This window comes from Tamandua tetradactyla, chromosome Y (assembly GCF_023851605.1).
Source record: "Tamandua tetradactyla isolate mTamTet1 chromosome Y, mTamTet1.pri, whole genome shotgun sequence".
In the NCBI taxonomy this organism is placed as follows: Eukaryota; Metazoa; Chordata; class Mammalia; order Pilosa; family Myrmecophagidae; genus Tamandua; species Tamandua tetradactyla.
The window spans coordinates 10,123,712-10,141,818 of record NC_135354.1 but is presented as its reverse complement, the minus strand read 5'-3'; the positions used below and the strand labels follow the sequence as shown (position 1 = coordinate 10,141,818).

Sequence of the window (18,107 nt, the reverse complement as noted above, 5' to 3'; positions counted from 1 at the left end):
AAAAAATTATCTAAAGAATGCTAATAATTTATACAACAATTTTGCCTTTTCTACTCCAGTCCAACCTTGATGCTTGGTTATGAGGATAAATGGTGAATTAAGCATAGTTATTTTCTTCAAGGAAATTAAAGTCTAATGACCTTCCATATGATTACAAAATGGAGTTAAAAGAATAAATTTGACTTTTGCATGTAAATACCTGGAAAACGACCAAAGGAGAAGAGATAGAAGAACATCTTTCATATTCTCTCTTTCTTTTTTTATCATTTACACTGTCCTCAATCAATGTAATTCCTAGCAGAAGAGAAGACAAACAATTCAGACTCACCTGAAATGAAGACAAATTAGATTAAAAATAAGGTCATGCACATTGTATAGTTTGCATCATAACTGTAATGTTAAGACAACAGCAGAGAACTGGTTCCCCAGTTATTAAAAAGGAATAACATCCAGTTCAGAATGAACACATTTCACTGTGAGCCATTTAGTTGGGTCACTTGGGATTTTTAATGATATAAATGACAAGGTTGGGAAGAGGAGGATGCAGATGACTCATGACATATTTATTTGTCTTTTCCAAAAAAGAGAATTCAGAAATCTAAAGCCAATGGAAGAGAAAAATCTCACCAAAGTGAAGGAATTCATTCTTTTAGGATTCACAGCTGACTTGCAGTAACAGAGAATACTCTCTTTGATCTTCCACATCATTTACATCTTCAGTCTCTTGGGGAATATGGCCATGATTTCTATGATTTTTGCTGATTCTAGACTCCATGCACCCATGTATTTTTTTTATTGGGAATCTCTCATTCTTGGATATATACTATTCTTCTGACTAACCAAATCCTCATGACCTGCATCTTTGAAGACAAAAGCATCTCCTTTGCTGGATGCTTGGTTCAGTTCTTCTTCTCTGTTGGGCAGCCTATATTGAGAGTCATTTATTAACTGCCATAGCTTATGACCGTTATGTGGCCATCTCCTATCCTCTGCTTTATTCTCAGGCAATGTCCCTGAGGTTGTGTGACAGTCTTGCTGTGGCTTTATACTTTGTTGGCATTCTGAATTCAACCATCATCACCAGCAAAGCATTTACCCTGAGCATCTGTGCAAACAATGTCATTGATGATTTCTTATGTGATCTGCCCCCTCATGTAAAGCTGGCATGTGATGTGGAGGAGAGCTACCAAGCTGTGCTCTACTACATACTTACCTCCAACATCATCACTCCCACTGTACTAATTCTTGCTTCCTATCTCTTCATCATTGCTGCCATTTTGAATATCCTCCCTACCCAAGGCCATCTGAAGGCATTTTCTACTTTTGAGTCCCATCTAACAGCTGTCACTTTGTATTATGGTTCAATTCTCTTCATTTACTCCAGACCAAACACTAGCTATGCCCTGGAATGGGATAAAGTGGTGTGCATGTTCTATACTGTGGTGATTCCGATGTTGAATCCTTTGATCTACAGCTTAAGAAATAAAGATGTGAAAGATCCCCTGAAGAAAATGTTAGATAAAACCAAGATATGATAAATAGTAATACATGGTACAATGGGTGTATTTTTATGAATTATCTTGATGTCATTGTAATCATCTGGGACTGTGAAATAAGTAGAACAAGAAAACAGGAAATCATTAGATTATATAGAAACAACAATTTGCTTTTGTATTTTGGCTGTTTACTAATGTATATGTATGTGTTTTTTAAAAAATTGAAGGATAAGTAAGGATGTGGGTTTTGGAAAAACAACTATCTGTTTGGAACATAGTCTATAAAAATGCTCATATTATCAGGTATTTAAAAGAAAAGCTGAATTAATTTTGTTTCCACTTGAAAGTTCATAAAAAGCCCATATATATTTTAATCTTCTGTGAAAATTATAATAATACAACTGGTTATGGAAGTAGTGTTTGTATTAGATATGTTTGTGACTTAATTTAAAATATGTTTTTCACTGGAGAAAAATCAGGTAGATAAATGGAGAAATTCTGATTATAAAGGTACTGCACCACTTTTTGGGAGAGGGAATTAGTTTTAAGAAAATGATATAATAGCTTTGACAATCTGACTGTGTGATTATGAAAACCTTGTGTCTGATGATCCTTTTATGTATGGTATGGATAGATAAGTAAAACATAGGGATTAAAATAAATGAATAATAGGGGGAACAACTCTTAAAATAAATTTAATAGATTGAAATACTAGTGATCAGTGAAATGGGGTGATAAGGGGTATAGAAAATAAATACAGGAAACAAATGCAAACATATATTGGGTAGATTGAAATACTAGCAATCAGTGAGAGGGAGGGGTAAGGTACATGGTATGCATGATATTTTTCCTTTTTTATTTTTATTTATTTTTCTGAATTGATGCACATGTTCTAAGAAATGATCATGGTGATGAATATACAACAGTGTGATGATATTGTGAGTTATTGATTATATACCACGAATGGAATGATCATGTGGTAGGAATGATCATTTTTATATGCTGTTATGTTTTAAAAAAAAATTTTAATTAAAAAACGAAAAAGAAAATTTCTACCATAAAATGAATTAGATGGAAATTTTATTTATTTTTTCCTGATTTTTATTTGCTGGGATGCCATGACATAAAGATAACAGACTTTCTTAGGTCATGATGGAACAAGCATCTCTACTGGCAATCCTGTGAGTCTACAGCAAGTTTCCTCTTCCCATATGAATTAGTTACGATTATTTAGAGAAACAGAATCAATGGAGAACACTTGAAAATACAAAAAAATTATAAAATTGTCTCACATGACCGCAGGAATGCAGATTCCAAAATCCACTAGGCAAGCTGTGAAGCCAATGACTCTGATGGATGGTCTGGATGAACTCCACAGGAGAGGTTCACCAGCCAAAAGAGGAATCAGACCTGTTTCCTCTGAATCCTCCTTAAAAGGCTCCCTATGATTAGATTTAGCATCACTAATTGTAGAAGACACTCCCCTTTGGCTGATTACAAATGGAATCATCTGTGGATGCAGCTGAGGTGATCATGACCTAATCCTATGAAATGTCCTATTGCAACAGACAGGCCAGCACTTTCCCAATCAGATAAGCAGGTACCACAACTTAGACAAGTTGACAGATGTCCCTTACCATGACACCACCCAAATTAAAGAATCAAGGGCAAATCTATACCTGCTGTGTGAGAGAGACAGAACTATGTGATAAATAGACAGATTTTAAAAGCACTCTAAAACTAAGGGCATAATTCAGAGTGAAATACTCTACTGTTGTGAATGAGTAATTTATAACCCATAGGATTCTGTGAATGGTTGTATTTCTTTGCTTGCTAAGTTTTGTTTATGAGAATATATAATTAATAATAAATAATATTTTGTCGTGGTGCTTCATGTTTCATAACTCTAGCAGCATTTTAAACTATAAAATCAGAGGTTGGTCCACCTAAAATGTTCTTGTTATTGGCTTCTAAGTATGACAGACAAGGAAGGATGACCTGACAAGAGCAAAGTGCATACGACAAGCAACAAAATTATGGTACATGATATGTTGTAGAAAGTCAATTTTGAAAATTTCTGTGATCAGAAACATTTAATATGTATGCTCTGACACTTCCATAAAGTCAATTTTTGATAAATCATTTTTTATTTTACCCTAAATAGTGTATCATCCCCAAAGTTATAATGAATTATAATTGATTCTTTGGAGATCAAGTTTTTTTTTAACTTTTTTTAACTGTATAGTATAACAAATATACAAGGCAAACAGTAAAAAAGCAATAGTTTTTGAAGTACTCTTCAACAAATAATTATAGGACAGATCCTTGAATTTGTCATGGGCTACCACACGATCCTCCCATATTTTTCCTTCTACCTGCTCCAGAACACAGGAAGCTACAGGATTTAAATTTTTTTTATCCTCACAATTGACTTTTTTGCTTCTTTTTTCTGCAAAAAATTACATATATGCAAAAAAGCTATACATTTTAAAGCCAAGCACCACAATTAGTTGTAGAAGATATTTCAGAGTTTGACATTGGTTACAATTACACAATTTTAGGTTTTTATTTCCAGCTGCTCTAAAATATTGGAGATTAAAATATATCAATTGAATGACTCAGCATTCATATTCATTTGTTACATCCTACCTTCTCTATATACTTCCATCATTACATTTGATCTTTCCATCCTTCTCTTTAGTGATGTTTGGGTTATGGCAATTCTAAATTTTTCATATGGAAAGGGTCTGCCACTAATATGGGGTAGGGAGATGGACCTATCTGATGTTCTGGAGAGGCTTGGCTAAGTTCTGGGACTCATCTGGACCAGGGACCAGGTTATGGAGACTTTAAGTTTCTAGAAAGTTACTTTAGTGCAGGAACCCTTCTGGAATCTTATATATTGCCTTATGTGTTCTTTAAGGTTGGCTGGAATGGTCCTGGTTGGGGGTTGGCAGGTTATGATAGGTAACAAGGTCTATGTGAATCTTGTGTAAGAGCAACCTCCATAGTAGCCTCTCTACTGTATTTGAACTCTCTCTGCCACTGATATTTTATTAATTACACTTCTTTTCACCCTTTTTATCAGGATGGAATTGTTGTTCCCATTGGACCAGGTCTGGATTCATCCCTGGTAGTCATCTGTCATATCTCCAGGGAGACACTCATTCCTGAATGCCATGTCACATGGAGTGGGGAGGGCAATGATTTCACTTGCAGAGTTGGGCTTTGAGAGACAGAGACTACATCTGAGCAACCAAAGAGGTCCACCAGAAGTAATTCTTAGGTATGCCTACAGGTAGTCTAAGCTTCTCTGCTACCTACATTAGCTTCACAAGAGTAAGACTCACAATCGTTGGCATGGCCTGTTGATTTGGGTATCCTTAAAATTTAGCACAATATTAGGGGATGCCCTAATGATAAGGTTTAATTGTTCCATTATTCTTTTCCCATCCCTAAGGGGATTTTGCCAATATGTTTTGATCATCTGCTCAATATACTCTAGGATGTAGCCATTAAAAAATCTATACAGGATTAAAGGACCTCTTTCTTATTCTGTGCTCCCTGTGTTTTAGTTGTTCAAAAGAGATATGCAGATAGGTTGAATTAGATTATGTGCTACAGAAAATTTCATTTCCAGACCAAATAAAATTTTCTTCCAATGGTCTCAAAGAGCATGTGTGATTCTAAAATAAAGACACTGTCTTCCTTACCTCTATGTTATGAATTATTTTAACCACAACTTATTCAGCTTTGTTCTTATCTCTAAATATCAGGCTTTGTATATAAAACAGCTTCTCAAAATCCAAAAATATTAATCACCACTCTGGATTTAATGCATCTGCTCTAAAAGCTTACAATCTAGGCCCCTGTTTTCTTACAAGTATTTTCTAAAGGTGACCAGAACATTGTCGTTTTGTTTCCAGCTTATTTTGCCTCACTGAATATCCCACATGTTCATCCACATCGTTGCACACCTTATGACTTCATTCCCGCCCTTTTTGTAGTTGTAGAAGCTTTGTATATAAGTATACATCATTGTTCAACAACATACTTCACCATCAGTGCATCTTTCAGTCACCTGCATTTAGCAGGCATAATGCAGAAGGCCCAAAGTCCACTGCCCATCAACATCTTCAGTTTTAGATCTATTCATAGTTCCCAAGAGAAATAAAACCAATAAACACATCCTCACCAAATTGTAAATCTAAATCTCCTCTTAACTCTTGTCCCTCCCCTCTCATTATTTACATCTGCTGTTGTTGTGGTAGTGCTTATGGTTTCTTTGGAAAATAGCTTATAACATGCAACAGCAGTTTCCCCCATACCCTGGGCTTAAACACTGTTTGTACAAGAATCATATCTTTGAAGTAATTTTTGGGAGAACTAATTCATATTCCTAGTGTTAATTGGTGGGATACAATGGTCTATACAACCCCTCTCATTCTTGTTCATCTTCAATATGGTAATATTACTTATACACCCACTAGAGAGCCACTGTTACTCCTTCCTATTCTATTACATTGGAGTTCAACCTCGATAGTAACATTCCACCCATCTCTAGCATCTATGTATGTCTAATTACTCTGTATTCTATATTATAAACCTCTGATTATACCTTTATACTGGTCATAAAAGTGCAATCATACAGTATCTATCCTTTTGTGTTTGGGTGACTTCACTCAGCATTATGTCCTCAAGGCTCATCCATCTTGTCATGTGCTTTAGGATACCATCTCATCTTACTACTGTATAATATTCTGTCATATGCATATACCACATTTTGTTGATCCACTTGTCTGTTGATGGGCATTTGATTTGTTTCCATCTTTTGGTGATTGTGAATAATGCTGTATGAGCACTGGTGTGCAAATGTCTGTTTGCCCTTTCTTTCAGGTCTTGTGGGTATATGTCAAGTGGTGCTATTTCTAGGTCATAGGGCAACTTGATATTTAGTTTCCTAAGGAACTGCCAAACAGCCTTCCATATGGCTGCACCATTATACATTCCCACCAGCAGTGTAAAAGTGTTCCAGTTTCTAAACATCCTCTCCAATTTTTATAGTGTCCTGTTTGTTTAACAGCAACCATTCCTATGGGTGTGAGGTGGTATCTCATTGTACTCTTAAGCTGAATTTCCCTTATAGCCAATGAAAATGAGAATCACTTCATGTGCTTTTGAGCCAATTGTATTTGCTCTTCAGAAGAACACCTATTCATATCTTTACCCTATTTTATAATTGGGTTGTTTGGTCTTTTGTTCTTCAGTTATATGATTTCTTTGTATATGCAGGAAATCAAACCTTTGTTCAATATGTGATTTCTAAATATTTTCTTCCATTGAGTTGACTGCCTTGACACCTTTTTGACAAAGTATTTGGAGGTGCAGAAGCATTTGATTGTGAGACGTTTCCTTTTATCTATTTTTTCATTTGTTGCTTGTGCTTTGGGTGTAAAGTTTAGGAAGCAACCTCCTATTACTAGGTCTTGAAGATGTTTCCCTACATTTTCTTCTGGAAGCTTTATGGTTCTAGTTCTTATATTTAGGTGCTAGGTCCACTTTTTGTTTATTCATGTGTAGAGAATAAGATAGAGGTCCTCTTTCATTCTTTTAGCTGTTGATATCAAGTTTTTCCACACCCAATTATTGAAAAGACTATTTTGTTCCAGTTCAGAGGACTTGGAAGCCTTGTCATAAATCAGTTGGCCATAGATTTGGTGGCCTATTTCTGTATGCTCAAGTTGATTCCACTGGTCAGTGTTTATATTTTTATGCCAGTACCGTGCTGTTTTGACCACTGTGGCATTATAATAGATTTTAAAGTCAGGAACTGTTAATCCTCCCACTTTGTTCTTTTTTCAGGATGCCTTTAGCTATTCAGGGTCTGATCTGGTTTGCTAGCTGCCAGAATGCAATATACCAGAAATGGAATTGCTTTCTAAAAGGAGAATTTAATAAGTTTCTAATTTACAATCCTAAGGCCAAGAAAATGTCACAATTAAAACAAGTCTATAAAAATGTCCAATCAAAGACATCCAGATAAAGATACCTTGGTTTAAAAAGGCCAATAAAGTTCAGGGTTTTTCTCTCAAGTGAAAAGGCACATGGTGAACACAGTCAGGGCTTCTCTGTCAGATGGAAGTGCACATGGTGAACATGGTATCAACTGCTAGCTTTCTCTCCTGGCTTCTGGTTTCATGAGACTCCCCAGGAGGTGTTTTCCTTCTTCATCTCCAAAGGTCACTGTATCCTAGACTCTCTGCTTCGTGGTGCTGCAGAACTCTCTGCTCTCTCCAAATCTCCCATTCTTCAAAATGTTTTCTCTTTTATTGGACTCCAGTAACCCAATCAAAACACACCCAAATGGGTGGAGACATGTCATCACCTAATCCAGTTTAATAACCACTCTTGACCAAATCACCAGGGAGATGATCTGATTACAGTTTCAAATATACAGTATTGAATATGGATTATTGAATGAAATGTGACTTTGATTAAAACATGGCTTTTCTAGGGGACATACATCATTTCAAACCAGCACTTTCCACCCTCTGGACCCTAAAAAGACATATTTTCCTCATATACAAAATACATTCATTCCATAACAATATCAGAGAACCTTAAACCATTTCAGTAGCAATACACATGAAATACAGAATTAGTAACAGTACAAATTCCTATCAAATTTAGTTACAGTCATGGTCTGTTCTAAGGCAACAGAACAGATCTGTTCTCCTCTATTTCTGGACCTATAAAAACTCAAAAGAAACTGCTTACTGTCAACATACAAAGGAGGAATATTCATAGGATACATTTACCCATTTCCGTAGGAGGAATGAACACAGGGGTCAACAGACCCATATAGTTTTGAAAACCTGCAGGGCAAAGTCCGCTAGATTTCAAAGTCTGAGAGTCATTTATTCTCAGGGCTTTTGAAAGTGGCAGTCCCACCCTTTCCAAGGCCAAAGCAGAGGGCTACCTCTCTTCAAATGCAACTTGGGGGACATTGGGGAGACCACCTTTTTCTAGGCTCCACCCTCTCCAAGAATTGGGGCTATCCCAGGCTCTCTATCATCTTCAGGGCACACACTCAATCCCTCCATGTGGTGGCATCCATGCTCTCCCTAAAACCTAAGGAATGTGCTTCACCCTCTCCAAGGCCTGAGGCATAATGACTCTTCCACTGCAATGGGGTGGAAGGCCCATCCTCTGCCTTCAGGGTGAAATCACCCTCTTCAAGGGCTTAGGTGGGTCTGCTCTCCTGGTCTGAGTCTTCTTGACTTCAGACCTCCGTCTCAATGGTTTTGACTCTGAAGTTATTTTTCCTCCAATGTGTCCCTTCTCTGAAATCCCCAGTGCACACTGGCAGTGGCTGTGTTTATACAAGTCACACAGCACTCTCTTTGGCTTTCTGTGCAGTGGTGTTGGATCATGCCCATCAGATATAAGGAGTTTCCTCAAATCTTTCCTGTGCAACTTCATGTCCAATCCTGGCTTTCTCTGAAATGGTTGACTGGTTCCACATTTGGTTACATCCTCACACAAGATAATCTTCTCTGTGGACTCCCTTTCTGGAGGCCCAGAATTTTCCAGGACATCAGTTTCTTTGTACCGAAGTGTTCAATTTTCAGCTGATCTCTCTTCAGTCACATTTCACTATAAGCAGTTAGGAGAATTCAGGCTGCATTTTTGACATTTAATTTGGAGATCCCTTCTGCTATATATCCAAATTCATGGTTTTTTAAAATCTGCTTTCCAGATAAAGCCACTAGTCAACTTTGTCAGGATGTCTGTCATTTTTAAACAAGGATTGCCTTCCCTCGAGCCTGTAATGACACCTATCTCATTTCTGTCTAAGGCTTTATCAGAACTGTTTTTAGAGTACACATTTCTACTGACCATCTCTTCAGAGCATTTTAGGCCTTCTCTGTCAAGTTTCTCACAACTTTTCAAGAAACTTCCCCTTATCTATTTAAAAAGTCATTCCAATATAGTTGGTATTTTGCAAACAGCAGCAGTACCCCACTTCTGATACCAAAATCTGTTCTAGTTTGCTAGCTGCTGGAATGCAATATACTTGGAATTGAATGGCTTTTTAAAAGGAGAATTCAATAAGTTTATAATTTACAGTGCTAAGGCTGAGGAAATGTTCCAATTAAAACAAGTCTATATAAATGTCCAACCAAAGGCATCCAGGAAAAGATACCTTGGTTCAAGAAGGCTGATGAAGTTCAGGATTTCTCTTTCAAGTGAGAAGGCACATGGCAAACACAGTTGGGGCTTCTCTCTCAGCTGGAAGGGCACATGGCAAACACAGGGTCTCTTTCCCTTTAGTAATAAGCTTTTCCAAATCTTCAAAGTAGGTTGTTGGAATTTTGATTGGTACTGTGTTGAATTTGTAGATCAGTTTTGGGAGTATTGACATCTTAACTATATTTACTCTTCCTATCCATGAACAGGGAATGTCTTCCCACCTATTTACATCTCCTTTGATTTTGTGTAGCAATGGTATGTACTTTTCTGTGTACACGTCCTTTACATCTTTAATTAAGTTCATTCATAAGTCCTTAATTCTTTTACTTGCTATTTTCAATGGAATTTCCCTTAACTGACTCCTCAGCTAGGTCATTGCTTGTGGATAGAAATGGTACTTAATTTTGCACATTTATTTAATATCTGATCATCTTGCTGAATTTGTTTATTACCTCAAGTAACTTTGCTGTAGATTTCTCAGGCTCTTTCAAGTGTCATATCATATCATCTGAAAATAATGAGAGATTTACTTCACCCTTTTCAATTTGGATGCCTTTGATTTCTTCATCCTGCCTAATTACTTTAGCTAGAACTTCTAGCACAAAGTTCTTATAGTGGTGACAGTGGACATCCTTGTCTTGCTCCTGATCTTAGGGGGAAAGCTTTCAGTCTCTGTCAATTAGATATGATCCTGATAAACAGTTTTCCACATATTCTGTTAATCATATTCAGGTAATTACCATTGATTCCTATCTTTTGAAGTGTTTTTATCAGAAAAAGAGGCTGAATTTTGTTGAATGCATTTTCAATGTCTATCGAGATGATCATGTGATTTTTCCTTTTCAATTTGTTAAAATGCTGTATTATATTAATTGGTTTTCTTGTGTTGAACCATCCTTGCTTTTCTGGTATAAACTCCAGTTGGTCATGGTGAATAATTCTTTTGATGTGTTGTTGGCTTAGATTTGCTAATATTTTACTGAGATTTTTTGCATCTATGCTCATGAGAGAAATCAGCCTGTAGTATTTCTTTCTTATAGCATCTTTACCTGGTTTTGGTATTAGAATGGCTAGCTTCATAAAATTAGGTAGAGTTTCTTTTTCCTCAATTTTTTGGGAAAAGTTTGAGCAAGATTTGTGTTAGTTCTTTTTGGAATGTTTGATAAAATTTCCCTGTGAAGTCATCTGACTCTGAGCTTATCTTTGTAAGAAGATTTTTGATGACTGATTGATTTTTTGAGATCTTCTGTTTCTTCCTGAGTCACTGCAGCATTTTTTGTGTCCCCAGGAATATGTCTGTTTTGTCTAAGTTGTCTAGTTTGCTGGTATATAGCTGTTCATAGTATCTTCTTATAATTTCTTTTATTTCTTCAGGGTGTGTGGTAATGTACCCCTTCTCATTTCTTATTTTGTTTATTTGCATCCTCTTTTTTTCTTTGTCAGTTTTGCTAGTGGCTCATCAATTTTATTGATTTTATAAAAGAACTAAATTTTGGTTTTACTGATTCTTTCTATTATTCTTTTGTTCTCCCATTCATTTATCTCTGCTTTGATCTTTATTATTTCTCTTCTTCTATTTCCTTTGGGTTTAGTTTGCTATTCTTTTGTAAGTTCTTCCAGGTATGCTGTGAAGTTCTTGATTTTTGCTCTTTCTTATTTTTAATATAGCATTTGGGACAATAAATTTCCCTCTCAGCACAGGCTTTACCACATCCCATAAGTTCTGTTAAGTTGTATTTTCATTTTCCTTCATCTCCAGATAGGTAGTCATTTCTTTAGCAATTTCTTCTTTGACCCACTTGTTGTTTAAGAATGTGTTATTTACTCTCCATATATTTGTGAATGTTCTCATTCTTTTGTGGTTATTGAAATTCAGCCTCACCCTGCTGTGACAGAGAAAGTGCTGAGAATAATTTTAATGTTTCTAAATTTATAAAGATGTGTTTTGTGCCCTAATATATAATCTATCCTGGAGACTGTTCCATGAGCACTGGAGAAGAATGTATATCCTTGTGTTTTGGGATGCAATTATCTATATATGTCTGTTATGCCTCATTCATTTATCAAGTTATTTAACTACACTATTTTCTCATTGATCTTCTGTCTGGTTGTTCTATCTATAGAGGAGAGTGGTGTATTGAAGTCTCCTACTATAATTGTTGAAATATCTATCATTCTCTTTAGTTTTGCTCAGTCTGTCTGTCCCATGTACCTTGGAGCTCCTTGATCATTTCCCTGAGATCAAATTCAATCTTTCCTTCTTTTTCTGCCATTTGCTATTTTGAGTCTTCTGAGTTAGTTATTCTGTCCTCTATATCACTTATTATTGTTTCTGTCTCTTCAAATCTGGTGCTGATCTAATGTGTCCTTTATTTAGTCAACAGGGCCTATAATCTCTGTGATATGTGTTATTTTTCTATTTGTTCTTTCAAATTCCTCTGTATGCTTTTCTACTGTCTTCTTGATCTCCTTTATGTCATTTGCTATCTTGCTTATTTTATTAAGTAGATTTGCATGCTCATCTTTGATTAGTTGTTCCAATGTCTGTGTCTCCTCTGACATTTTAATTTGTTCATTAGGCAGGGCTACATATGTCTGCATTGTGCTATGCTTAGTGATCATCTGCTGTCTTTATGGCATGTAAATATCTTGATTGATATACTTTGGGAGTTGATTCCTTTCAGTAATCTTAGGTCTTGTGTTTGTGGGATGGTTGTACAGCAAGAAGCAAGGTATGGATTGGGCACTCAGTGTGACGATTCGTTTTAGGGCAGGTATAGGTATATATTGTGGATGTTACATTAATGCTTACAAATGTGGATGCCCAGTGGCTAGGGAGGATGTGGTTATGTGGAAGGCATAAACCTGGTGTGCACTGATCTAAAGCACAGGAACCTTTGTTCACATGCTGACAGCAGGTCAATATTATGCCTCCATGAATTGGGGGCAGATAACACCTGGCTATGCAGGTCAGCATTTTCTCAGATCTGAGAAATGTGGCTGAGGGCCATGCCCATGTGCAGTTTTAGATTTGCTGTAAAGTGCAGTTTCCAGAGTTTAACAAGGTGGTTAAGAGCCTGTGTGCATGTGTTGGTTTAGGAGTGCCATAAATTGATATGCTGAGCTCAGGGTGGGCAGGGTCAGGCTGTGTGACAATATCAGCAAGGGGGCATGTGTAGCCTGGGTATGAAGGTTAATTCCCACAGCGTTTATCCAGTGGCCACAGCCTACAGCAAACAGGGAGGGGGAGGTGCTGTTCAGGAGGGGTGCAGGAGAGGTGGCTTTGGTTGCACTTAGGGTGGAGGTGGGGGGCAAATGTGTGCACTAGGGTCTGGTGGGGTGGGAGCACCCAGAGTACAGGGAATGGGAGCAGGTGCCCAGGTTCAGGGGCATGGTGTGTGGGGTAAGTTTCAGGTCATGGGGCTGCACTAGTGAGAGTAGCACACACAAGGAACATGGTCTGGCTTCCATCCTAGTCCCTGGCTCCAATCTGTGCACTCCTACAGGGTCCCTGCCTCCATCCCAGGCTCCAGCTTTCAGCCTCTCTGTTCCTTGGACTCTACAACCAAGGTGCCCTATGAGGTGCAGAAGGCTCTCCCAGGTCAGCCACAATCTGTAATTGCTGCCTCAGTCATCTTCCTGACCCTTCTCTAACTTTTCCATTGAGCAGGGCTAAACTCAAGCTACTCTGTTCAGTCATTTTCCCAGAAGGTCTTCAAAATCAGTTTTTCTAGGTTCTCCTGGGAAGAAGCCCCAAAAGGTTATGGAAGAAATACACATAACACATCCAGCAAAGACAATGAAAAATATCAGAGGAGAGGGAAAATTGTGACAATTCCAGGAAATACTCTTTCTAACCAAGGTTAAGGACTAGCGTGTGGGGCAGAAATGTGTCCTTAGCTGATAGTAGGAAGGGGCCATAGTGTCTGGCTTGGCTCTCAAAGGATCACTGCTGTGCCAAACACACATACACAAACACAGAAAATCACACACATTCATGTGCACACACACACGAATGTTCTGCTTTCTAAAATAAGGTGCATCCAGTGATGTATCTGAGTTCCCTCTCAAATTGGAAATTCAGTCTGGTAATTGCACTGGGGCCATTATATATTACGGAGAAAACCAGGGAACCAAAAACATGTCATGCTTTTGGATATTTGTTACTGCTTCCCATGCCATCAGGAGAAGACATTTTTCCTTTTCTAATATGATTTTTATGTTCAAGAGGTATGCATTTCTACAGGATTTTGAGTGCTCCCAGTGAAGTAAATGGGGAACAAGGTTATCACCAGGAAAGATACATGTTGAGAAGTCATTCATGTGGGATATTTTTTTGCCTTTCATTTTATACTCACACATTAATTGAATTTATTTCAAATCCAAGATGGATTTGAAGTCATAGAAATGAGTCCCTCCTTCTTTCTAATTAATCTTGTGGCACATGGAACTGTGCAAGTCCACTTGAGGGCAGACTTTTTCTTGGATATAAATGTAACTACCCATTCATTCTCCACATAAAAAATTTTTGAGCACCAAATTAGTTATACATAACTGTTCAATGTATTGAAGACACAACACTAAAGAAATGGTTCTGTCTTTGTTGATATTGTATTCTTTGTAAGGAAAATGTAATACATTTGATAAGTGGGTAGGAGTACAACATATACAGGGGAACATATAATAGGTTGAGCATTGTGGCAAGAATGGACAATGTTGGTAAGGTAGGCAAGGAATTTTAAACAGAGTTGTGAGAACAGGCATTAGTGAGAAAATGACATTTGAAAGTGACTTAATGGACATGAAGGCAAACCATGCAACTACTTGAGAGAATAATGTTCCAAGCAGAGGAAAGAAACAATTTGAACTCTCTGATGTCAGTGCATTGTTAGTATTTTTTTGGAACAGAAAAAGCCAGCAATGCAGGTGCAGAGTGATTTTGTTAATATGTAATCCTTCTAAAATTTTATATTTAAACAAATATGCATTTTGGTGGGAAAATCCTTACTTTTATCAAGTTGTTTCATAATTATTTCTAGAGGAAGAAATATTTAAATGAGACCTCAGAAGCAGATGCATTGATTCACATGACAAATCCCTGTAGGAGTGTGGACAGAAGGGAGAACACCCCCATCAGAAGTGAGAGAATGTTTCACAGTTCTAATGTGGAAGAGAGCTGGTGAGTTTAAGGAAGATGAAAAGATTACATACACGTGCTGTGGAGTGAGGGAGCAGCAGTGGAGCTAGAAGGGTCACTATAGTGCAAAGATTTGGGGAGCTATATTAAGGATCTAGGATTTGATATTTGCAACCAAACTTAACAATTGTACAGTTTCTTGAAATATGCAAAAATTCAGAGCAGCAATTTCTGTATGAGAAACCATGAAACTGTTAAAGTCATAAATGAGCACAATTGGAAATCCTTGTAAGTTAATGGAAATTTATCTGAGGAAAGAATGTCTAAGTTGAAAAAATTATTAAATCATAACATATACAAAACTCAATTTTAAACTTCTAGTTTTTCAAGGTTCTATCTTAAATCTATGCTCTTACATGAATTTAAAAGTTCCACTGAATTAATGAAGGCAGATAAGAAAATAGAGACCTGGAGATGATTTTATTTAAACTTGGCAGCAGACAACTAAAATCAGGGACTAAGTCTCCTAATTCTGTGTCTCCAGTGGCTTCTAGAAATATGGTTTTGTAAAAACAAACTTAGCTCCTGACAGCCCTGTAATACAACAGGAATTGGATATCACTCACTCCAACCTTTTTTCAGTTACCATGAAGAACTTCTATTTGAACATAATTAAAATATAAATGTTGTTTGAAAATGGAAAATTAAGATTATCTTTCCAACACAATTAAATTGTTTTCCATAAAATAAGACCAGATCCAAAAGATCATTGTTTCTTTTTTCTAGATTGATTTTAATTCCATTAACTGGTGCAATGTGTAAGTTAGGATATTTTTATAGCATAATATATATTTTAAGACTTATACCTTTAAACATGAACAGGAAGGCATCCTGCCAAGGAAGATGCTGGCAAACATGATTTAGTTCTTCAATTATGGCTGGTGGCAGTAGGGACTCTCTTGTTTGTAAATTAGACAAGCAAAGATGGGCTTTCTCTATTGCTAGTCATAGCCCATAAAGGAAAGAGGAATGTTGAGTTGTGTGCTAAGATAATCCCCCAAAACATGTACCTAGGTAGTACTTTTTTCTAGCTCTTAATTATTTAGAAAATTCAAGCAATAATATGTGCAAAATTATCCATAAATTAATATTTTCAATTCCCCCAAGGATATATTTGAGAATCACATGGGTAGTAGTGATCTTGAGTTCCAATTATCTAAGTAGATCTAGTCTTTTAGGCCACAATTTCTCATATTCTATTCTATTCCAACTTTCATGATTGGTTGTGGGATCAAAAAGCTCAATAAACTATTGTCATTGAAATCAAAGAAATTATAATTTAGTGAACACTAAAGTTTACTCCAAAATAAACTGAGAAGCATAAGATAATACTTCTCCCTGTAATTCTCTTGAAACAGAGGACATGATTCAAAGATCTGGAGAGAATAAGAACATCATATCATACTCTCATTTTTATATCATTTACATTCTCTCAAGTATGCTAAGTGCAATCAGAAGATGATTCATGAAGAGAACTTCAGAGACCAGAGGCACATAGTACACCAACTAGAGTCTGTTGAAAAGGTGAGGCAGATAAATCTCAGCTTTAAGTAATTTGCTTAATGTTGTGGAATCTGGTACCTGTTCCCCACTGGCATGACAGGCTGACTTGGAGGAACTCCCTGGTGGAAAACAGAAGCCCTCTCTACTAGGAGCAAGGTGAAGGAAGCTCATCCAGGCTCCAGTTGTGGATCTGGCTAAAGAAATTGAGCCGTTGAATACAAAGCACAGATAAACTTACAATGTATACAGAAAAGAAACCTGGAGTTTTATTTCAGCCCCACTCCCAGCAGGAAGGAAATAGCCTCATGGAAAAAACCACAGAGACTTCTGGAGTTGACTGAGTTAAGATTGCTAGAAATAGGAAAATGGCTATGCCACAAGAAAAGAGGCACATAGAGTCAGGTACCAACTCCAGCTCTTGATTGGAAAACCCACAGCACCGAGGACCACCTCTGAGAACAGATTGTTTAAGCAGCCCACTACAGAGAGCAGATGGTGTTCTTTGTTTTCAGCTTTATACTAGGCAAGTGTAGAAGTAGGGTTGACAAAGAGAGACAAAGTAACTAATCAAGTGGAGAAGATACCTGAAGGATGCATTGCACACAAGAAAATTGGGGGGAGGGGGAGTAGCAAGGCCCAGCACAAGTGACAGGTCTCATTCAGAGAACTTAGACCAAAGCAGATGGAATTTCAGCAACAATTTCAAACTACAGCCTGTTGCATACTATTTTCTGTAGCATGTCCTGCCTGCAGAGAGCAGTTCTTCTCCAAGAAAATAAGGGAGTAAGGCCCAGAACAGGCAATGGCTATTATTTAGAGAACTCAGACCCCAATGGCTATTTGCCATAAAAGACAGGAAAAGCACAGAATCAGGAGTCTTCACAGGAAAGACAAGCCCTCTGCCAATCTTATCCCCAGAAAACTTTGATGCTAATCTACATCACCTTTGCATGGCCTGGACCAGTCTTGTCTAAAAAAACCTGAGGGGGTAACTCCTCAGTAAGATCCTCTTCTCAGAATCAGCCCAGCATATAAATGTTGCTAGAGGTAAAAAAAAAAAAAAAGCATGTTTAAAATATAGTGAGGCAAATGAAAACAAATAGAGTAGAACAACACTCCCTGAGGAGAAAGTTGGAAGAGAAAACTTCTTTCTGGGGGTAAATCAACTTCACAGAAAGGGCTATCTCAAAAAAAAATCACTCCACATATGGATGGGAAGAATCACAAAAGTAAGAGCTGAAAAAAATTCTGCTCAGTTAAACAGAAGCTATGCTAGAAATCTAAATAAGTTGAAATAAATGTCAAAGGACACTTAGAGCATAAAACCAACCAATGAGAAAGCCTTAGGCAAAAGAGAGAAAGTGACCTCCAGAATAAACTGATCAAGAAAATCAGATGGATAGATACCAGCAAAAAATTACAAGACATACTAGGAAGCACAAAGAGTTAGCACTTTCAAAGGTACAAACTAAAATTTTAAATGAGCTACAGGAGCTGACAAAATGAATTAAAAATGTTCAAACCAATCATCCAAATCAATTCAACAATTGGCAAAAGAAATGAAGGACACAAAGAAGTCACTGGGTGATCATAAAAAAGAGACCAAAAATTTGCAAAAACAAATGGCAGAACTAATGAGAATAAAAGGCACAATAGAA

At 37.0% G+C, this 18,107-nt stretch overlaps 1 pseudogene; it reads left to right on the top strand.

Annotated features, from left to right (window-relative positions):
* The first annotated feature begins 607 nt into the window (after positions 1-607).
* LOC143672627 (olfactory receptor 9G19-like) lies at positions 608-1,535 on the top strand (annotated as a pseudogene).
* The last annotated feature ends 16,572 nt before the right edge of the window (positions 1,536-18,107 follow it).